At 36.0% G+C, this 24046-nt stretch overlaps 1 long non-coding RNA gene across 2 annotated transcripts in view; it reads left to right on the top strand.

The window, feature by feature from the left end:
- Window positions 1–24046, top strand: part of LOC148958953 (uncharacterized) — a 133942-nt gene that overhangs the window by 3721 nt on the left and 106175 nt on the right. The window contains exons 2-4 of one of the 2 annotated variants that reach the window (XR_016144194.1): window positions 8594–8791; window positions 10405–10503; window positions 14049–14256. This is a non-coding gene — a long non-coding RNA (uncharacterized LOC148958953). Of the gene's footprint in view, window positions 1–8593; window positions 8792–10404; window positions 10504–14048; window positions 14257–14337; window positions 23793–24046 lie in introns of those variants that run through there. The other variant, XR_016144196.1, reaches the window with a different exon arrangement.

Raw genomic sequence — 24046 nt, 5'->3', positions numbered from 1 at the left:
TTATTCAAAAACCAAAAGGGAGTAAGGTTGATCTTTCCTTTCTCTCTTCTTAATCCCTTTCCTTTGTTAGGACTTAGCTATAGGCATTTGAGCATTTCCTTAACATTACCAGCTAAAAAAGAAGAGTTTTAGAGCAATCAATATCTGCATCACAAGATAACTTAGTATCTTTAAAAAAGAAAACTGCGATGTTATAGAAAATTGAAGACATTGATAGAAGGAATGAATTGGAAGGAAAGAAGGTGAATGGGTCTTAGCATACCAACTGCACTCATCAATACATAACGAAAGTACTTTTTGTTTAATGCTGCATACTGTAAGTAAGTTTCACAGATAGTACTGTGACGTTTTCGGTAAGGCAATAAATTTCAAAATTCAAACTTAATGGCATTGAGTGACATATGATAACATAGTCAACAATCAACACACGTAGTATGACAGACAGATTTCGATTTTGGGGTGCTTCTTGTATTAGAAAAATTATTGGTATTCTCCCAACACTTAAAACTATGTTGATTTTTGTTATCGTAAAGTTATAAAATTCTAAAAGCTCCAACTGAAAAGTAACTTTCTAAACCTGTAGAACGCATTTCTTGATTCTTTTACTAACACTGGCATTTTTGTCGAAAGATCATACCAAATTGACAGGGGACTACATTTAGGATCTGCGAATATTGATAACCGAACTATTATTTTGTCAAGAGTTGACTCTTAAACCAATAATTGGCTTAACATTGACCAATAAAGCACTAGATTTATGCAAACTACTAAATATTTAACACCGATCGTCACTCTGGTTTGTGTTGCATTTAACCTTGTTGAAGTTAGCAAAGATGTCTTTTCTTCATGGTTTATCTTTGATGAAGAGGAAATAAGGTTTTATTGGCGGTGATTATCACCATTTCCTGGAGATAAAAATGGTGATCCTGCATTTATTGTGATTTCATTTTTCGTGCATTTAGTGGTTTCATGCGGCTGATATTCTTCTGTCCTTTTAATTGGGTGGGGTATTTCTGTTAATTCGTTTAAGACTGTAGAAAGAAGACGCAAGGATATGGTCAGCAATGCTCTTGGCGTCGCCAATCCTTTTGCAAAGAGACGACGGAACAAGATGTATGCAAATAGAATATTTGATACATTGTTTTGACCCAGGGTGGCCTACGTTTATTGATTAGGATAAGCAACTTATTATTCTTTTGAATGAATGAGCAGTGCCAAGTCAAACCCTTTATGCGGAAGCTCATCTTTACAATTACTTTAATCATGTAATTTCTTTCTTTGTGCTTTACTTTCCACAGAAATGATATGAGATTATTTGTTGCAGAGTAACTGGATCAAACATCTGACTAAGCCTTAGGTATGCAGAATACTCTACCAGACTTTCTTGCTAGAGGTGAACGATTCACGTTTCTGGTGTTGAAAGCAAAGGATACGCGGTCAAGTACACAATGTTGTCTTCACCCTAGACACTCAATCAATAATAGCGCAGGAAAATACTTTTGCATTTACAGGGGTCCCTTGCTGGCACCTTCCCTTATCAGTTGGCCTACTCTCTACCTTTGATATAGTTTTGCGTTATATGTAACCTTTCTCTGCTACTTCAGTAGATAATTTTCCTTCTTCAGCGACTCATCGTCTGTAGGCATTTTAACCATTTTCTACTCTACCATTTTCTGATGTTTCCAGTGAGCCTTATTGGTTAAAACAGATCTGCCAATCAAAAAGTCCTTAACTAGGCCTATCATAATTGCTACCGGACATCTGTGATAGAGACATGCCCTAAAAGGATCATTTGTATGTCCACAGATTGTGCTTTTTAATTGATCCGCCACTGTATCCTTCATGCGCCTAGAGAACGATGTCATTAAGTGCAGTATCTTTTTATTATTGACTCTAACACGCTGCGTTTATAAATGCTTTTTATAGGAAAAGCAGGTCTATGCTCCCCCGGTGCTTTTCTGTTGTTTTCGACCTTTAATCAAGCTTTTATGGCCTTTCGATGAAATTATTTGTAAACTAGTTTATTAGGTCAAAATCTGATGCTTACTAAATATATTTAGTATGCTATTGCATAGGTAAATTTTTACTTAAAGTCCTTTTTTAAGTGTGAAATCCTCTTTGTAAGGTTTCAAGGGATTTTTGGTTTACCTTTGGGTTTCGCGTGTTGGCAGATTTATGTAAGCTTGGCGAGATATCTTTCCACCAGAATCGGTTTGAATGAGTACTTTTTCTTAGAATGAATAGCTTGTTTGAAAAAATGTCGCAAGATATATGTCTGTTACGTTGCAAATGGATTTGGCTCTTAGTTATCCCCACGTAATCACAATTAAATCTTAGCCAGTTTTCTTTGTTTATGCTCAGGACAATGATAGCACTATATTACTGCATGAGTAGTTATAGCTTTCTTTGGTCTTTTGAGATGTCTGTTAAAGGTGCTAAACCTGCTCTCACCCCGACAGGTGCCACGCCTTGATCTCAGGGTGGAAGGGTCAAAGAATAGAAAAAATGGTTTGTCACTTACGAAATATATTTGTTGTGGAAAAGCGCGGAGGCCTTGGCCCCCTGCCCCCTATTTAGTGCGACCCTTTTTAATTTTCTTTCCATTTATCGCCTTCAGTAGGAAAGTTAAACCGTTGTGTTGCCAAAGTTAAACGTTCTTAGAGGCAAGGCATTTGATTAATCTGTTTTCCATTTCTTTTAAATCGAGGCTAGCTTTTGCGAAAAGATTGCTTATTTTAATAACGGAAAAACTCTTGATTCTTGACTTCTTAATGAAACATTAATAATTTTATCTATATCTTCCTTGTAATGTTGTAATTCCACTTACAAAATATAATTCTTCAAACATTCCTTTTCAAATCACAAATGTGCAAGTATACCTGCAACTCCATAGCTGTTTTTAAGCTTGCATATATACCACATTAACACCATTCTAGACACTTGGCAAAAGCCTAGAGACTCTTAACTGTAGACACGTCGTCAATTATTCCTTATTTTAAGAATTAGCAAAAGTATTGATTCATTATCCTTGTGGCCAATTAGCAAATGTTGAATTGGTAAGCTAAATTAAATTAATTTAACTTTCTTTGGATGCTTAAAGTAAGTTACAATACTTCAACGGCACCAATTGTTAAATAACAGACGTTTTTTTCTGCTGATTTCCCATCAGCAGCTTCTTTGAATAAAGTAAGCTTCAAATTAATCGTTAGGATAGTTAACTTATCCTTAAATGTCTTTGAATAGTCAATTTTAAGGCTTCCGATCTCCTGCGCGGAGGGCGAAGGTGCCTGTATGCAAGAATCGATTTAATGAAGATTAGCTTCTCAATGTGGGAAAACCAATTTCCATCCTTTTAATTTTTATAAAGACAATTCAGTAATGGGGACCCCAGATGGGCAAGAGGAATTTCGCAGGGCGTACATAGACCCTTGGTAATTAATGCGTCTCCATCTCTACACAAGGATTTATTTGTAATGTATGTTCATGATTAGTAGACTTACGTGGATTTTTTGTTTGATTAAATAAAAAATTTCACAACCAATTTTAAAAATCTGTTACTTTATCAGTAGCGTCTTGAATACTATTGGTCCCCCCTTCTTATGACGTCACACCACCATCTTACTCTTATCGTTAAGATCACGATTGTGATATTGAAGTTCGCGATTCTGACATATTCAAAACCTTAAAACACAAAGCCTGGGATTCTAATGATGTCATAATGTTGGTTTTTTACAATGCAGAGCAGTGGACCCTTCAATCGACAACCTTAAAAGATAACCTTGAATAATTCAGAATTCCAGAAATGTTGCCTTTTTATCAATTCTTGTTATTTAATTTTTTTATTATTCTTATCATTTTCTTTCAAAACACCTGAGGTGATGTTATGTGCTTTTGCCAAGTTATGCACGATTTTTTCTATCGTTACGATAAGTTTGATATTCTGAGGCACATTTTCTATGTTGATGGACTTTTTAAGTATGTGAAGTACAAGAATATATCCAAAGAGTCATGTATATAAATCTTTTTATAAAATGTTTGACGGTAACCTCTTGGTTTTAGTACTTGCAAACGTAGAAGAAAGCGTTTGCCAAACCCCCTATACAACAAGGGTAACCCTAATATGTAAGCAGACTCTAAGGGAGCATGTATTGTTTTCAAGTTTTATTGTTTAGCACTTTTATTTATTTCTGCCGGGTATTGGAAACCATTATGTTTTTCTGTGCTGATGTATTTTTGGTGACAGTGATTCTGTTGTCATTAGAGAAACTGCTTAAGCAAGTGGGGTCAGAACCCAAAGAATTTGGGTTGTTATCTAAAACTTTACACAGCAAGCCTCGAGCTGCAACTTTCTTGCATGAAATTTTCCAATATTCAGCTCTTGTTTTGTCGCCTTGACCAGGTCTTTTCAATTTAATAATACTTTTTTTAGAAAACTATATCATAATAACACTGCCATACACATTTACATCTCGAAAACTTCTGACAGCTTACATCGAGTACTGGCTTACGTAATGAGTTGCTTAGAATTTTGGAAAATAGTTTCTGCATATCAAAGAGCCAGAGGGAAGATATAGAACTTTAGATAAAAAACCAAAGCAAGGGCAGCAAGTTTTTGTAAAACGAACTCCAGTCATAACTATCAACTGAATTTTTCTAATTGTTTTTTACACTGCTTTGGATCTTTTCTAAAAGCATTTCTTATACGAAAAGTGTCCATCAGTTCAAAGCCCACCATTATCAAGAAGTAACTCTTAGTCAGATGTACCTCTAGATAAAAATATTATCGCAGAGTTTTGAAGGAAAGGCCAAAAGCTGTAGAAATTTTCCAGATTCCTTGAATGGTTTCGGGTCTCGTTTCTAGAGTTTTTTAATATCCCCGTAGCCTATGCAAAGACTTCTTCATTAGCAGTTGCATTTATGCTGGCAACCAGGGACCGCGCACCAGTCTAAATGTGGGAGGGCTGAATAGGGCGTAACAGAAATTTTTTTGAGGCCACGCCCATTAGAACGACGGAAACGCTCCTTTTTGAAAGTTCTGGCTTATTTCTACTGGAGTTTTATAAACAATCTGGTTCAGAGAAGATATCAAAAGCGAAAAAAATAGATAAAATTAGCTTGGGCATAATAATACAGCAAGAAAAACACCTAGAAAGTGAACAAAAAGAATTCCCAGTTAAGAAGAACTGCTACTCCTTAGGAGTATACGATTCAATTTTGCGTTAGAGCATAGTTAGAGTGAGCTTTCCAAAAGGTTTTCTAACCTAATATTGCAAAAAGGTGGAGGGGCTATAGCCCTTGCAAGCCCAATGGCTGCGCGGTGCCTGCTGGCAACTGTGCTAAGGCAATAGTGGATTGTTCTTCTCTTGAATTGTGAACTGATGTCATTGATGGGTTGTCAGCTTTGGTTGTGAATTATGTTTAGAGCTCGGAGCAAATAATACGTAACTGTTTGCTTTTTAATAGCGTTATAAAAGTAATAGACAGCACTTAACTGTAAGGAGATTTGAAAAGGGTTTGAGGTCCACTCATTGTGTATCATGTATCGAGAACACCTTATTATTCTTTAAACTGTGACGTAGATAATGTTTGGATTTGATACCCAGTGGGTCGGATAAGATATCAGCTTTACATATGACTAAGAATGATTTGGTACTTTCATTCGTAATCGTAGAAAGCTAGCTGCCGTTATAATGTGGTTTCCTGTTTTCGCCACCATTAAATTGATAAATAAACATTGTGAATTGAAATGCACGTGGTGAATTCAACTGTTCATTCAGGGCAAGAAACTAATGAATGAAGAACGTAAACAAAATTTAGCCTAAGACCTAATCATTTTGGAGTTCAATGGATTAAATTGATTAGATCGAGCTTCCCATGGCCATTCACTAATAAGCTCATTCTATCCGACGACCATTGACCCAATGTCATATGTACATTGAAAGGAAAGTTTCAACCATAGTTATTGCAATTAAAGCGAAAACTTCTGCATTTTAGGACACAAAAAGCACAGCTTCCTTGTATGAACTATTACCAACATCTGTTCATCAAATCTAACTTTAAATTAGGGTAGAAAAAGACGATACAATATTTGTTATTCACTTTCTTTTTAGGAAGATCTTTGGAAGTATTGTTTACGTAGATATAAATGTCTATCAAGGATGTTCAGATTAAACTTTATTGAAAGCAGCTCGTCAAAATTTTTGCCTTTTTTATGTGTCTGATTTTGACATCTCTATTATTGCTTTAATTGTTTTTTGAATGTTGTTTTTGCAAGCTTTATTTTTTACTTGGGGCTTGCGTGTAGAATGGGCACATTTCTCGTACGATTGTTGTCGGCAACAAAGGTGGCAGTTGAACTGGTACGTGCAATGTTGACAATGAACCCCTGTTAAAATTCGCAAGACATTCTAGGGTTTCTGACATGCTTCCTAGAAAAGCAAATGTTTTAATACGTCTAAATATAAAACGTCAGAATTGTGATAAAAAATCTAAGCTAGGAAGTATTTACACCCAATTGTGGATCGAAGTAGGCCAATCAGAAAAGTGAGCAAATGACTGTAAAGGTTGCCCAATCAGTGCCTCCTGCTTATAAATGAACTACTTTTATCTGCGCAATAGAAGTTTTTCATTTCTTTGTAGATACATTCTAAAACTGCTAGATGGAACGACGACTAGGCTCTCTCAATTTTTCGAAATATGCCTCTATCGTAGTTTTTGGCACATTCTGGCCGTTTCGCAGTAAATGCTACCCGATTGCAAAATCACATGTTTTAGTTGTCAGGCGAAATGCTTTAGCAAGTTGCTGAAAGTCGGTCCGGATCACATAATTCCTCTCCAACTCGATATTTCTGGAATTAGAATGAGTTTCGACTTACAATAAGCTTTGATATGTACATGTTATACCATTTTTTGTAACCTTGATTTTTGGTAACATTCCCCTTGAACTTTCAACTAATCCTATCTCCGATTCTACCAATGCTCCCTGACCCCCCCCCCCCCACCTCTGACCATTCCCCTCATCACTCCCCCAATCACTCCCTGATCACTACTCTGACCACTCCTCTGATCACTCCCCTGATCACCTGCCGAATCACTCCTTTATCGCTCCCCTGATCTCGCCCGTGATCACTCCTCTAATCACTCCCCAGATCACTACCCCAATCACTCCGTTATCATTCCTTTTTCACTCCCCTGATCACTCCCCTAATCATGCCCCTGATCACTCTCTTGATCACTCCTTTGACACTCCTTATCACTTCCTTGATTTCTCCTGTGATCACTCCTCTGATCACACCTCTTAAAACTCCCCTGCTAACTCTTATGATCACCCCTCTGATCACTCCCCTGATCACTCCTCTATCACTTCTCTATCACTCCTCTGATCACTACCCTGATCACTCCCCTGATCACCCCCTTAATCACTCACCTGATCATTCCTCTATCACTCCTTTATCACTCTCCTGATCACTTCCTTGATCACTCCTCTGATCATTTCCCTGATCACTCCTCTGATCACTCCTTTATCACTTTTTTACCACTCTCCTGATCACTCCCATGATCACTACCCTGATCACTCCCATGATCACCACCCTAATCTTATCTTTGATCTTACCCCGAGAAACGAACAATTTTTTATATCTCCGTGATCTCTCTTTTGCCGTTAACAGTGGTAAATCTTTCAACGTTGATCATCCTGGAGATCCTTTACTATCCTCTGAAAGATACTCCCTTATAGACTCTGTGGATAGATAGTAATAACCCTTCGAGGGTAGGAACACGCGTGGTGCTAGTCAGTAAAATAAAATATCTAAATCACCTGTGGCTAAATCCTTCTTTTGAAAAAGAAAATGATGAATTTAATGATCCTTTACTCAACAAGAGTTCGTTAATTCTTTAGCAGATGTCAAACCGCACCCAGCGCCATCACATTTAATATTGGTTCAATACCGAATAAGAAAATAAAACAAAAATTCTTCCTTTTTTCTTTCTTCCTATTGTCTGCATAATTTTTCTTTTGGGTTTTGGGTGTCTTACTAACTCAAGCCGATTATGAACTCTCAAACCTCATTGTCATTAAGGCAATTAGCAATTTCAATAAGTTTAGTCTGCTGTGCACGGACTTGATGTTCATTTCAGATGTATCCTTGAAGCGAAGGACACCTATAAATAATTTGATTATAATCAAAATACGTCTTACTATAATGTAGACCCATCACTTTTTTGCAGATAATTTCTGTACTAGAGAAGTAGTTGACTACCCCAGTCATGTATGGTGTGTCCCCTGTCAAACCGTTTGGTCTTGATGAAGTTCCAAACTAACACCAATTTTACTTTAACCCTTTTAATACCGATTTTTCCTTCCAAAATTCTTCGTGCCCTTAAATTTCAAGCATTCAGATTAATTTAGACAATCGATGCACGACTGCAATAGTATTTCAGTCATCGAACTATCACGTGTAAGAGATAATTGTGATTTCTCCGATAATTGATCCAAACTTCTAGATTTCGCTAATGCTTGTGTTTCTTCTGTTTTTGAAGTTCCTCTTGTTGTACTGGACTAAAACACCTTTACATTTTCCATTTCCTTTTTAAGGTATGGCACCAAGACAATCAAATTCAATCTTGCATCCATTTTACGCAGCTGATGCAGTATCGATTGGTGTGACGATGCCTCGATGATAATTGGTAGCACACCTTCCTGGGCTGGTCATTAGCAATTGCCAGTCGATCAGAATTAGCAAGGTCATGGAAAATTCATCAGGTGGTGAATAGTGTCACGATTTCAATTAAGGTATGTACCTGACTTTTCCTTATGTTATTTTAGTCGATTGGGAGGACTTTAGGAAGTTAGATATGCTGTCAATCGATTCAATTTCCTTTAATTTGATTCACTTTCATTCATGTTTTACGGAAAGTGATATGAATTATATTGGGATTCATTAATTACTATTAACATCTCTGCATTGTAAAATATATAAATAGAAAATTCCAATAATATTAATTTATTTGCTGTTTCCGTGACCACCAGCACTTTGTAACCTTAGTGAAGATAGGGTCACTGATTTTCTATGCAATTATTTTCTTCATTCAAGCCTTGGCAGAATCATCTTTAGAATCATAAGTTTATGATTATTATTGGCAACTTTTTCGATAGAAATTGTCAGCGAATCAATAACATGAATAGCGAGGACTTTAAGATATTTTAATCGCAGTCACAGAAGCCAAGTAATTGTTATAAGCCAGTATATCGACTCCATTCAAAGATGGTAACGGCAGTCAAATAGACATTAATGGATCCAAAGACCCATAGCGAAAATGTATGCCATTGCTCTATACGATCTTAACCATGATATATTCCTGGAAATAATTTTTGATGCAGTGCAGAATATTGCCATTTATAAAAAAGAAAAGCGTTGCCGTAGGAAATACCCTACCATCTCTCGTTCCAAATACAAATGCAAAATATTTCAAAAATTTCAAACCAGTGGTCACTGAAATTCCACAGTTGATCCAGAAAATTGTTTTGATCTTTTATTCAAGTATTCATATTAGATTTGCCTTCAAAGTAATGATGGAATTCACTTTCAAAGGTTAGTTTATCTAGAGGCTCCTGTGTTGCTTGGAATCTTCAGATAAGCTTGTTAGTGACATCCTCATGAAATCTTTTAAAATTCAAAAGCAGTTTGTATTAAAATTTTGACTTCATAACATCCTGGTTATGTAGTATAATGGTTAACCAGATTTAAGACCGTCATTTCTGATTATTTTCTCAGTGATCGATAATATTATTGTCATCAAAATTGGACTATTTTTTCGCAAGCAAAACATGACCCAATGAAAAACTAATCTTTTATGAAATGCTATGGTATGTTTTTGCTCCGCGATAAACAAATTTCATGGAACCTAAAGGTAGCGAACTGATTATTTGAAATATTTATTATAATATAGACATGCGATAGGCTTATTGGCTTTCGTTATATTCCAGCTAGCTGGGGCGTGCTACAGTATATGCAAATTGTTCCTTGCATTGCAGGTTTGTCATGTAGTCTGGCCTTGCAATAAGAGGACCCAAGCAAACTCGACACATGTTCCTTATAGTAATATCCTCCTTTTTGTGGTCTGAAACCAGCATTGCAATTTGTCAGGAACACTTTGAGTAAAACTGTGATTTCCTCATCGGTGATCAATAGCAAATTTATATAAATGTGCTTAGCAAGCATATCTAAAATTGATGTTTTGTAGCAAAAGTCCAAGTAGTCCATTGCAGTTTTGTTGCCGATCGGAAACTGAATCTTAGTACCGTGATTGATTTGTTTAATTTTTCACCCAAGCCTTCCAATCTTATTAATCCAACGACCAATGTATCAAGAAGAAAGTTAGTGCCAATCTGCTTTTGCTTTTCAGACCAAAAGCTTTCTGAAGCTTACCTAGAGAATAAAAGACTGCCCATCGCTGCAAGTGTGGTCAATGGTCAACCAAAGCATCTTTCTAAAACGCAATTTGGTAAGAAGAAATTGAGACTCATTGAATGTTTTTTTGCAATGGTTTGATTGTATCACTATTGTATCAAGCATAAGCTGCTACATACCCAATGGCTTTGGAAATACGAGATTAAGGGAGAATGTTGTTATTGCTATCCATCGTAAAAACTCTTTCCTACTTCATCACCCTTAAAGATGTAAAGGATGATGCTGTGGTTTTCTAGTCCAACGAATCTTTTTTATCAGCTTCATAGAAATGTTATTTTTATCGTTCTGAGATATAAATAACTGGATTTTTTTATTTAAGAATCTTATTCTCGTTAACCCAATCTTTTTCAAATAAACGTTTTCTCTTATTTCAAAGACATTTATGATATAACTGGGCGTTTTCTATATTCATTTTTGTTTATTCTACAAGAATGATTTTTTTCAATGCTCATAGTTAAAATGTAATATTGTCTTAAATTGCGGCCAGTTTAAAACATCAACTTTGTCAGTTTATAAGTTCCTGGGATCTTTTCTGATTGCCTTTGACAAGTTAAACGTTTTTGTATTCAGTTTGCATTTCAATGAAATGTCTACGAATCCAAACAAGCATTGATACCTAATTTGTCATTTCATAACTTTGTCATTGCTTTTTAATAAGATGCTGGTTGAAATTTCAGACAATTTTTTACCAGAAGCTAACGTTTCGAGAGGATTTTCAGCATGATTTGTGAACAGGCATCTGACGTCATTTGTACTGTAGTGAAAGGTTAACGAGGTTCGCTTTTGAAAAAGAAGTGGCGGAAATAGGCCCCCGGTGTCTGTTTTAGCAGGAAACTGTCATCCTCCCTGAATTAATTTCCATTCATAGCCCTTGGTAAATAAATCTTACTGCTATTCCAGCTTAGCAACAGTCTGTACCCTCAAAGCAAGGTATTTTGTCTGGAGAAATCTAATTGATTGAAATGCTCAAAGATGTACAGGTTCAGATAGAACTGTTGCATTCAAGAAGCCTCACAAGATCGTTTAATCTGTAACTGAAGTCGTACTTCTAACCAATATTACTGGTAATGAAGAGTTTTGATGTAACCTTTTTATAAAAGATGGTTTATAAGGATGTAATTAAGTTTTCATAAACTCCAATTAAATGAAATAGCTTTCTTTATGGGAAGGACAAGCAAAACCCCATTAAGAACCTTACAGTTCTTATCTTTTCAAAGATTTTAGGACGATTTCAAATTGGATATGAAAATTCATTCATGCTGAAGTTGTTGTGGAAGATAAATTTCGAAACAGGGAGAGGAATTTCTAAGGAAAACTAGTCCATCAAGAAGTTCATTTTCCACCTCTTTAGTATGATAGTGCTAGACGTAAAACATTGTGCTATCAAAAGAATTCCCATCTCTGCAGTTAAAGACCAAAATGCTGTAAATCGTTATTTGTTATAATTTAACCACAAGTGACAAGAAATTATCGCACGTTAAAACGTTACGCTCCAGGTGATATTGGACCAGGCATAATTTTGAAGATGTGTCTTCTGATATAGCTTCATTCATCTTTTTAAGTTCTTGTTCGCCTTGTTTATGATCAAGTTTGTGTACCTCAAGTATACAATTCAGAATCATACATAGCCATGTAATAGGCGCATACTAACTCCGTCGTCAGACGTCCTGTGGGGCTGAATACCCCATAGGGTCTCATGATCTTAATTCAACTATGTCCACACGATCTCTTTGAAATTCAGTAGGGAAAACGCGATACTGTTGAACAGTAGGTTACCTTGTTTTTTAAGAATTGGAAAATTGTTGTTGCAAGTATTGACATATCAACCTTAAAATTTTAGTTTCTAGATTTGTTACACCCCCTGCTTTACAAGTAGACATATTGTTAAATTCATATTTTCCCCTATAAAACTGAACCTGGGAAGGGGCTGTTTCCATTATCCGGTTCTGGTTTGTCTCCCTTTTCATAACTTTTTTTCGTATAGAACGGTTCGTATATTATTTTATGAACAACAACGGATTAATATGAAAACAGAGTCATGCTGTTAGGGCCTGGGAGTACTACATCCTTCTTGCCCACTGCTTCAAATTCTTTCTGAATGATCAAATCAGGCAAATCTCAATACTTGTTTATGACGTTTTTGCCATGTTGATGACGTAGTGGCATCGAAACCACTTTTTCAAAGCATATTTGTCTGAAAAATTAATATTAAGCCAAAGCCTCAACTTTCGTAATGTTCTTCCTGCTTTCGCGTTGTCCTTCTTATTCAAAGACTTTGTAAATTTTAATTGATTTTTGGTTTTTTTTGCCTTGTTGTAGGCGTAACCCACTGAATGAAACAAAACAAATGAAACACGCTCGCTGAATTTTTTGTTATTGTAAAGTTGGCTGTGATTGAGCTAAAAATGAATGCAATGCACAGTTGGGCACATTAATTGGTTTAAGACTGCCTTCTGTTCTACTGAGTCAACAGCAATATTACCAAGAATAGAATATCATTTATATTTCGATGACGTAACATGCATTTTACAGCCTCGAACCGGAGGCGTTTTGTTAAGTACTCTAGGTTTACAATACTGCACCTGAACGCTTATTGAAAAGTGTTCAAACTATTTTAGCCCTTTATTTTCAAGCTTCATTAAATTCATTTTGCCTAAAAATAGACAAAAAACGAAACTCTAGAGCTTTTGAAAAGCAAAAGTCATGATAAGTCATCCAAAGTGAATTTTACCGATGAGGACATAGACAAAGACAATTTTATTACTACTGTACCTGCCGACCAGCTCGTATAATTGCTGAGGGGGGTGGGGGGCTCATACCAAATACGCCTCTGCTGAAGATATCCTCGTCCTCGGGCTCGCCAGACTTGCTACGCAGAGAGTATTGCGCGTGAAGTTCCCCCTCAAAATAACTGTGCGCTCATTGTGTGATACTGTTTGTTTGTATCAAATTATAATAACAGAATTATAATATTTAATGGAAAGACTTTGTTTGAGTTATGTGTTAGAAATTACGGCAAACTCATAAAATTTTTTCAAAGCCTGCTAGCAATCTGTTTTTGAAACCATTAATTGTATCAACAACTCCTGTAGCAACATACCTTCATGTTCTTAAAGGAGTCAACAACAACAACAGCTATCATTTACTCAAGAGATTTTAAGTCGTCCAGACGAAGCCATCGGGGCCAACAAAATCGGAAAGGAAATTTTCATTCTGGTAATGTAGAATGAATGAAAGGTCCCCTAAATACGATGACTTACAATAGAGTAATTTATGACTACACTATTCGCTACAAAGCCGCGGCTTGTTGTTATGAAATGTTTTTTTAACATGTAGTTCGAATAAAAACATTTATGGAAGGGACAAATTTGCAGTTTAACGCCCTAGTTTTAATTGATTATATGTTAAACAAATAAGAAACAACTTATAAACAAATACTGTCAATGGAATAGAGACCGTTTATGTCATCCCCAATCTTATCCTTGTAGGACATCCCCCTTTCCTGTGAACAATAAGCATTGATAATCGTGATAGGAACTCTAGAAGACAAATGGTCTTATAGGTAAGCTTTCTCCATAGGTGGACCAATGATGTTAAAGGGCTTTGTTCTTTAAGCCATAAATACTGGTTGCGCTGAATGGGACGTCAGAAGAGCAAATCGTGACTCGAGGAAACATCCCTTAGCGAACGAGAAATAATTCTTTCGGATAGACGTCTTGGCGAGACGTGTGGTGAGGGGTTGACATTGATCGTGCACCTTAAGAGAAAGAAATTGCAAAGAAACGAGGTAAGTTGCTTTTTAAAGTAATTTTTTTCCGTTTATTATCGACGTTCAGCACAGCAAAAGCCCTCAAAGCAGATACTTCCAAACTTTCCTAGCAAATTTTATTGTTGCTTTAATGTGTCAATCGTATTTTGAGGTGTACAAATTCGTTTCTACCCAATTTACATCAGCGAATTTGAATATCTTCTTTACTAATACTGTTCCAGCCGAAATTTCTGTATCGTTTCTTTTTGTTTCTTTTGCTATACCGATGATTTTTTGTAACAGCAACACATGTTGCTACATAAAATTGTCAGTATACTGACTGTATATTTCCTGCGATTTACAGTCATTTGAATGATGAAAATTTTTTTTGTTTTTTTTTTCAAGTAAAATTTTTCATTTTCTCTGTGTTCCATCAGCCCCGTACTTTACGAAAGAGAACCAAGGTATTTCTAAATTACACTCGATGGCGACAGCCGCATTTCTTTGAGAAGGTTCTGATCTTGCAACTTGTTGACTGGTTCCAAATACAGTCAATATTTGCTTGTGTCTATTTTTGTCGTTTGATAGCTAAACCCCTTCAGAATATCATGAGAAAAACTAAAATTAGAACATGGACTATGTTTGTTTTTGCGGCGATTCTTTTTCTTTTTATCCACACCCCTAAACCAAGAACTTGCGGCTCCTTATCAATTCAAGCAATAAGGGAAATGTCACCATACGAAAATTAACAGAACCCTTTTATATCACAGCTTTTTCTCCTTCCGATAAATTCAAGTGTCACTCCATTTTCATCTTTATTACATCATACAAGTCAATAAGATATAGACTCCATCGTGTATTACGCAAACTCGTACACCGCTGTCTCTGTCAGAATAGAGATGGTTTGGTGGTTTATGTCAATCAAAAAATGTTTCTAGATTTTTTCGTCTGTTATCAAGAAATTATCAATGATTGACACAAAGTTGTCTAGATATTGTTTATCTTCAAAGAATCAGTATGCCTTGTGGCGAATACGAAACCTTTTCTTACAACCGCAACTTGCAATCATGGTCTTTTCTAAAAACTCTTTTTATGGCTTTTGAAAACCAACACCAAGCGTGAGTAGGGCGTGGATTGCGGAAAATGAGTTTCAACCAAATCATGTCAAGGTAAACCTTACGTTTAAAGCGGGTACAAAAATGTTCGTGTTAAGTCTATATGATCGTTCTATATCCCCGAATCTGCACTGTCAGATGATCAACTTACAGCTGCCCGTGAACTAAATTGCATGTTGCCCGCAGGTTAAAGGGTTACCATTCGTATGCCATCGTTAATTGTTAACGTGCCATTCATTTAACATCTGACCCCCGTCTCCTTAACGAAATAGATAAGGAAGCCCTTCCCTTGCAATGCAACCCCATTCCCTATTCAAAAGTAGGTATGCAGACTTCATGGCATAGGTATGCCATGAAGGGATGAGTCAAGGCACTTGCTTGTTGCGATCCGAGCATGAAGGACCTGAATAAATTTTAATGTCTTTAGTGTCCTTATCTGGTTAAGAAAGATAGATCTCTTACTTTTCAATTACAAAAGAGCACTGTGTCCAGAAAAATCAGGGCGTTTAAATGATTTCTCACATGTCCTTTGTGATTAGCGTGTTGGTTTTCCAGTGTTTTTTAAAGAAATTCAAGGAAACCAAACAAGTTGTTTAGTCCTCGAACGATAACTAGTGAATCTCCATACGAGCAGTGGTACTTTTTCAGTTTGTGGAACTAGATAACATTTAACAAATTGGTCACATGTGATGGTCCCCAACGAAATGGAACTCATCAAGTGCCAATCCACTGGGCAACCGTAATCCATAAAACTTATCTACCAATTTCTTGACAAGACAAGAAGATATTTCTTAGTCGAATAAAGTTGGGAAAATATTAGAAAGTCACTTAGCAAGCCCCGGAAAACAGTTCTATAATTAAAATGTATTAGGTTTTTGGAAAGTGCAACACACACAAACTCCTAGAAGTGGTTTGCCTCTTTGCTTATAATGCAAAGAAATGGGGCAGGCATCTGACATCTGTAGCACTGAATCTAGCCAATCGTTTTTTCTCAAATTTTAAATGGTTCTTTCGTAATTACTCAAAGTTTAAATTACTAACGGTTTTCTCCGAAAATGGATCAAAACTCTTTCATAGTGCTTGCTCGTAATAAAGAGAAAAAAATTAAATGGTTTTCAATCTCCTAAAGTATTAACAATAAGTAGCTTTGAAATGTTAGAGGGCAACGTTTTGTGGTATTGTTTGTTGATATAGCGAACAATCGTAATTTATTTAGACTTTCCTCAATACTACGACTCCATTATTTCTTGGCTGAAGAGTGAATTGCCGATAATTTTGTTTCAGTTTGAAGTTAATAAAGTTATGTTACGACTGATTTAAAAACCTCTTAAACTAATTTGTTGTTTCATCAACTTGATTGTGATCTAAAAACAGTTTTATGGAAAACGAGAAGGCATGAATAATGCTTCTGTTTTTTGCGTTTTCGTTTTAACCATAATACTGAAAATATTTAATATAAGTCTGCTAAGCATAAGGTCGTGTTGAACTTTGCAGTTATTCGCCGTTACTTAACCTAACAACCAATAAAAGGATCATTGTCCTTTTGCTGTCTGTCAATTTTGTGGAATGATTAGACATTAAGTATCCTCTTTTCTTGCTTCCATGGATGAAAGCCCTACATCCCCTGTTTGATCGCGCAGAAGCTGATTTTCCTTTTATCCTTGGGCAATAAACTAACCACGATTGCATTGGGCTTTTCTTTCAATTACCTAATAAACCTGACTTGAAATTTAAACTCATGCGATAAGATAGCTGATAAGTGAAGCGATAACCTATATTTATTTTTGACGTGATACTGTAACAATATCGATTGTATTATCTCCCCTTTACATTAATGACTTCTTTATAAAAGTTCTTCATTAGCTTTTCCGCAGATCAAAGATCCACGCTTTGCACTTGACTGCAATTAAGAATTTTGCCATGTAAGATCTTACAAATGATTTTGAAAGGTCTCTTTACGGCAATCCTTTGCGGTTTTTGGTCATTCATCTAATCGAACCAATCATGGTACCATTAAAGGTTAGGAGGTGGTTGTGAAGGGACCCCTTAGGCGTCGTCTTCAACAAAGGAATATGTGGTAATCAAGCTTTTTTAGAGAGTTAAATCAGAAGTTTTTGAGGCTACGTATACCGTGATGCCTTGTGCTTCCTATTCGCTTTTCTACCTCTCGTTGATAAAAACGCTGTCCTTTCACACAGAAACGATTTTTTCAAATGAATACGGTAAGAGTCACATTGTTCGAGCAAAAACTCTGTAACAATTTCACGAAGCCGTAACAACTTGTATCAAATTCTGCAAAGGTGTGGTGAATAAAAGTTTTGTCACTGCGACCGTCTGTTTCGAATTCTCTTTTTGTGACGCCAGAAAGTTGTTGCTTGTTAGAATATTCAAATTTCTCCGTTGTTTACGCTGGAAACGGAGCAAATTCAATGCGCACCGTATTCAAAAGTATCAGTTCTGTTGTATGTTCCGTGTTCTGCTGGCTGAACATAGCATTTTTTCCATAATTCGATTCTATAAAAATTAAGTTAATAATAATTTTTAAAAATGCAAAATTTGTTGTGTTATCAAGTTGCTGCTCATAGCTGAAGAGATGTTTTATCTAAAGATTTGAAATGTTTACCAGGGATGGGTACAATACTGAGTATTTTTACACCCCTCTTGCTTCCATGTAGCTATTTAATGTACTTATTCTGACATTGACTTTGCTACAATTACAGACTATATATTGTTTCAAACACCACTTAATAACAGTTTTGCATGAAGGTTTTCGTAGCATAGTAGATTAGCTGATAAAATCTGCTCTGTTTTGCAAACACAAGAGAACATTTTCAAATGCACAATGTAATTTTTCCATCTGAGGCTAAGTTTCCTTCCGAGTTTCCATACTTTTGACAATGCGAGCTTGGTGTTCCTACAAAGCGTTTTTTTATAAAAATGGAGTGTATTAGCCAAGAACTACTGGCCTGGTTGGTGAAGATGCATCGAATTTATACATACTGCGTGCTATAGATGGTGCCAGATTTTTCTTGCAGACACGATGTTGATCCTTTTTGCTAATTCACAACGAGTTCTGGGTGGTAGATTAATGTGAAACAAAATTTCGTCAACAGAGTGAAAATAATAATTTGGGTTTACTGTATAAATGTTTTATGATGGGTCTTCGGCATTCATTATCTTTTCATGTGAAGGTAGATGCCTGTGTTCTATGTTTGTGCGTTTTTGCCATGCATATCTGTCTTACAGCAGATTATATTGTATCAACATATTTCCAATGTCAACATGAGCTTAAACCTCCCTTGGCGAAACTTTCTTTGCTACTGAGAGATAAAAAAGCTAGCAATATGCCCGGATAACCCGTGTGTGGCGTTTTTCAAATACCAATAGGATTAAAAAGTCTTTCTGCACCATTTTGTTTCGTCTTCATGGCGAAGCCCTGGCAGTGCGGTCTCTAGGCGGCTGCGCAAGGCAAGATATTTTAATCCATTAACATCGCAGCAACAAATACCTATATTCTCCTGTGTGGCGTCGGCTTGTGTCTGTACATGTTTTCCTTAAAGTTAAAATCTGGCTCATCCTCTCTAAGCAGCGCCTAAGAGAACTCTTTTAACACTTTTTCCATACAGTAAGCACTACCTATTGCTCAATTGTAGCCGGGGCTGTGGGTTTCCGTCTTTTTAAATTTTACCCAAAATCTTTAACAAAAATTTGCAAATCTTCCAAATAGATGGTAACGAAGCATGCTGTGTGGTCAGCTTGATTATGACTGCAGAGTTTTCTCATTTAAAACGCTTATCATAAGCAGTGGTCGTAATAGTTCCTAGGTAATACTTGTGGGATTTCACTTAAAAGAGAAATTTTCCGACCCTTCTGTTCACGTTTGTTGCGGCATACGTGCTTCAATGATTTTGTTTACGAGAAGCTTACCCGATCGCTTGTCAAGAGATGTACAATAGGACAAGACAATTTTCTTTACGTTAATGACATATATCTTATTTTGCGGTGTAGAGCAGCAAACAGTAACTTGTATATGTATAAAAAAACCTTATATAGATAGTAAATCACTCCTAATGTCTGGTACATTTGCCAACCTACTTAAAAGTTTAACCTTGGAACCAAGACAGGTCCTTCATTCTTAAAAACCAAGGTTGCACTTAAAATGAGTGGATACCTTTGAATACTTTCAAAGCAAAGATCGAATCAATGCTGCAGTGGCGTCTGGCCGTGCCCCCCCCCCCCCCCCCCTTCATCGGAGGCCCTGGTGTTAGCCCGTTTTGTTCTAGTAATAGCTTTGATTTTTGCTTTGTGGGCTCAATTTGCTTTGCTCTATTTTGATCGCATTTTGTCCAAAAAAGTATTTTTTGGCATCATCTTATTGCTTTGTATAAAGAAAGTGTAACCGAATTGAGAATTGGCAATCAAGGTTTCAATAAATTCTAAGATATTGGACCGCAACATTGATTTAATTTTAACAACCAATGACTTTGGTATTTTGAAAATCGCTAACCCATATTCAATTTACAGTTTTAAATTACCAATTGTAAGTACTGGTTTTGGCACATAAAAGCCTTGATTAAATTACGACATTCATTTTTTTGCCAGAAACCTGTGACGATTATCGTTACTTTCCCAATATCAACTGTCATTAAGCTAGCAGTAATTCTAAGGAAGGCAAGCCCTAAAATACTAGAATGTTGGAAATAATTGCAACCCATAATCCGGTCCTATTCGTTGCCAAAATAGTCAGAAATCTTTGATTGGAAATCATTGATTTTCCACAAACCACAATGCCATTTTGGTCAGTTGTAAAAACTGCCGATGGAAATGGCTGGTAGATGAAAGGCGAAATTCCATGTTTTTCCGTCGTTATTTGCCAGTATCAAGATTGAATAATTAGGTTATTCAGCAGCTGGTATTTTTTATCGTTTCTATATTGGGTGCATTGTTTTCAAAGTTTTCTCTGAAATGCGAAACATTCCAGCAGGCTTTGATATGGGACAGCTTAAAGTATTTTAAACTCACTTCCAAAGCCTTATCTGCCACGCCACCCATTGCGCATTAGATATGGACAAATATTACATTTTTCAGGTTAAAATAGCTTTTAAGTAGCTTAATAAAACTGTCCATGTTGACGCTTAAAATAAACGTTATGTGGTGTATTTCATATTAACAGTAATGACATTTATCCCTGCAAATACTAAGCTAGCCAGCCCTCTATGGGTGGCCAATCGCCTTTTATCAACTAATATAATTGCCCTTATATTGCATTCATACGGATTCAAATCTAAGGGATGCAAAATTCTCGCCAAGAACTTTTGTATTTGTAGTTTTGTATACATATCGAACATTCACGCTAGAATAATTTTTTCTGTTTCTAAATATCAGTTTTTTTATAAATATCTATAACAACAACAGCAGCAGCAACAGCAACAGCAGCAATAACAACATAAAAAATATGTTTGTGTACTCTGTCCAGCTGACACCTGACGCTCGTGAACCCAGGGTACTATCACTTGCCCCAACTCTGTAAAATACCATTTGAAACAAACGAAGTCTATGCAAAATGCTTATCTTGTGAGAAAATTTAAACGACCTCATGAAAAAACCTTTGCTACTTTTTATTATATTTTTAAATCGCCTTCGATGGCTGCAATTGGAATAAAGATATTTAATGAGAAGGAAGAGGTATTGTTTGATAAGGTACGTATTAATTTCAAAACAAAGGGAAGGCATCTGTTGGTAACTGCAAAGCTGTTGCTGTCTGCGTATAGATGTGTAAGATAAAGGGTACCGTCGTAAAATTCGCCTTCCTATGATGGAGGCAGCATTTGTCTTGATAAGATCAGAAAAAGAAATGTGAGGGGAAACAGAACAAACTGTTGTGGCGTTCTGCGTGCCTGTAGTAGCGCTAACATCGTGTATCATTGAACCTTTCCTGTTTGTTGTTCTTATCTTGTAAATTGGACTGGAATCTCCTCTGCGTGGTTGTATCTTTGTGTTAGATTAGCTGTTTTATGCTGTATCCCCAATTTCTAAAGGCGTGGTTTGTACATTTTAAGCAGAACATCCGAATTTCAAATACTCAACTAAGAGGCATCAATGGAGCACGTCTACGCAATCTGTTTATCGGAAAATAGATGTGAAATTCGAGAGAGGAAAAATTAGAGAAGAACGTGAATGATCCTTGAGGTTACCACCCCGTGTTTGGGAGAAAAATATCCCTATCTTGAAACAAGGTATTATATGAATGGCTCCTCTGTTTGCTAGTGCCTTCATTTACGAATAATCCGTTAGTTGATTTTAGCTTTGTCAAACGCTCTTGCTTTACAAACCCAGCAGTGTTTCATTTGTTCTTTAAATAGCCCTCTCACTGATATGATTTTCAGGTTTGGGAATCCGGTAACAAGCCCAAGTTTTTGTAGAGTAATCAAGCTTTATCAAAATATATGAATCACCTGCGTCTCTAAATAATTAGATGAATAATCTTTGGCCTATTCTTTCCTGACTCTTGTCCGAACCACTGCCAATTTTCATAAAAGGATTTTTAAATACCCTGTTCTCTCCATGTGCAAAAGCAAGGAGATAAACAAGATTCTAAGCAGTAATAAAAGATGCGGCATCATAAAACAGACCTTTTCAGAGGGTAATAAAGATACCGGTAGCGCCATCATTTCAATTCTCTTGATTATTTTTTATAGTGTGATCATTTTAATGAGGATGTGATGGGCTTTGTGTTTTTAGACTGACTGATCCTTTTTTAATATTTTTTGCATTTTTATTCTTGATATGATTATTGCCATCGTCAGTCATCATAATCAATCATTGTCAGGTTTAGTCATCATCAATTGCCATCATCAAAATCGATCATCGTCTTCAATCGTTGTAAAGATGAATCAACACCAATCGTCATCATAATCAAGCATCCTAATCATAACATAACAATCATAACAATCAATTAATCATCACCGATTTTCATCATCATAATCAATCATTGTCGTCAATCGTTGTCGAGATAAATCATCTTCAATCGTCTTCGTCATAATCAATCATTCTAATCAATCAATCAGTCAGTCAATAAATCAATCAATCGTCATCAATTGTCATCATCATAATGAAATATCATCAGTGATCTTCAATCATCCTCAATCGTCATCACCCTCAATCATGGTCGCTTCCATCAGCATCAACACAATTATTGATTTGGTACTATTGTTTGATTAGTCATATAAAAACTAAATTTGATATTTTCGGAATGTCTTATATTTGGAATAACATTGTGTAATTAGCATAAATTATCAATCGACAATGACAATGCAATGCAAAAACAGTGACTAACATTTAACGAATGTAATATTTGATTTTCGAAAAAAAATTGTCAAAGAAAACCATACCATCCTCAAGTGTCTAGCTTTGGCATGAGTAAGAAAGTTTTATACCAATATATTTTTCAAGATTCTCAAATAAAAGCAAACTTGATTCTCCCATTAGTTATAGGCAGAAAAACCGTACTGCAAATATTGCTAAATCTACAAAAAAATCTTTAGATGTTGTAAAACAAATCTTTTTCCTCTTGTAAAGTAGCAGTTCTTTTTTGTCTTTGTTGAGTTTTCCTATTACATCTATATAGTTAATTTGAGCAGTCCATGATTGATTAACGTAAAATTATAGTTTGTATTATGTGAAAAGTGTTTGAGAGTTTTGTCCGAAAGTTGTTTTTCCGAAAGGTTGCCATCCGAAATTTTCGATCTTCAAAGATGCATATCAAGGCAAAAAAACTGAGAAAACTGATAATTGGATTTCTTTTATTGATTGAACTTTGCAATACGTTTTGTTAGCTGCCTTGCGTAGGGCCAGGTTCTCGGTGCCTCAGTTCAGGTTCAGTCCAGACGACCGGTTGATAATTGCGTTTTGCTGTGATTGCCCAAGATGATCGGGAAAATGGTACGGCCAGGTGATGAACGTGTTTTGTTGAAAAAAAACATTCTTAGAAGTAAACGTCCTTAGAAGCTTTAGAGAAGTAAAGGTCTTTCTTATGGCATTTATTTGTCTTATCTTCCTGTAGATCCTCTGTTAAAACCACAAGTTGATTGTCAAAGAAAGGCCCGTATGAGTCATGATCAGAACAAGAACTGCCAGGCCGGAAAGTAGGGCACCTTTCTGTGACCTTCTGCTAAGGAAGTTTGACTCTAGCTCTTTATTCGCGCAGTATGGTATAAAATCGCCCCTAATGACATAATTTCGCATATAATTGCATTTATTGTTTGACAATATGCCCACTCATGTTTGTTCTGCTAACAATTTACCTTTGTTTATCGCCGAAAACCACAGTTGATAGGACTCATAAACAAGATATTGTCAGATAAGATTTTACTCAGCAGAAAGTAGACGTGGATGTCGACAGTCTAAGCTACGCTAGTTTTTTTCAAGTACAAAAGCACATCTTCAAGATATTTTCAGCAGGTATGTGCTGAGTATAGATAGATAAATGTTAAATTAATTTGTCCCGTTTAATGATATGATCCAATGTATCTAATATATGTCGGGGTTTTTTAAGGATGAAATGTAAGGCACACCCTTGAAATGATAAAATAAAATGCAAATCTGTTTTAGAATTAACATACAAGACCTACATTTGATTTAATTCATTGTTTAATTTTTATGGGCAGTAATTTCATATTTAATTTTCTGGGCCTCCGACAAAGAGCCTCTTGGGG

The sequence above is a fragment of the Rhopilema esculentum genome, chromosome 11 (assembly GCF_057945365.1).
Source record: "Rhopilema esculentum isolate cy_ngs chromosome 11, ASM5794536v1, whole genome shotgun sequence".
NCBI lineage: Eukaryota > Metazoa > Cnidaria > Scyphozoa > Rhizostomeae > Rhizostomatidae > Rhopilema > Rhopilema esculentum.
Note: the sequence above shows the minus strand (reverse complement) of the source record. Positions and strands in the feature narration are given on the sequence as shown.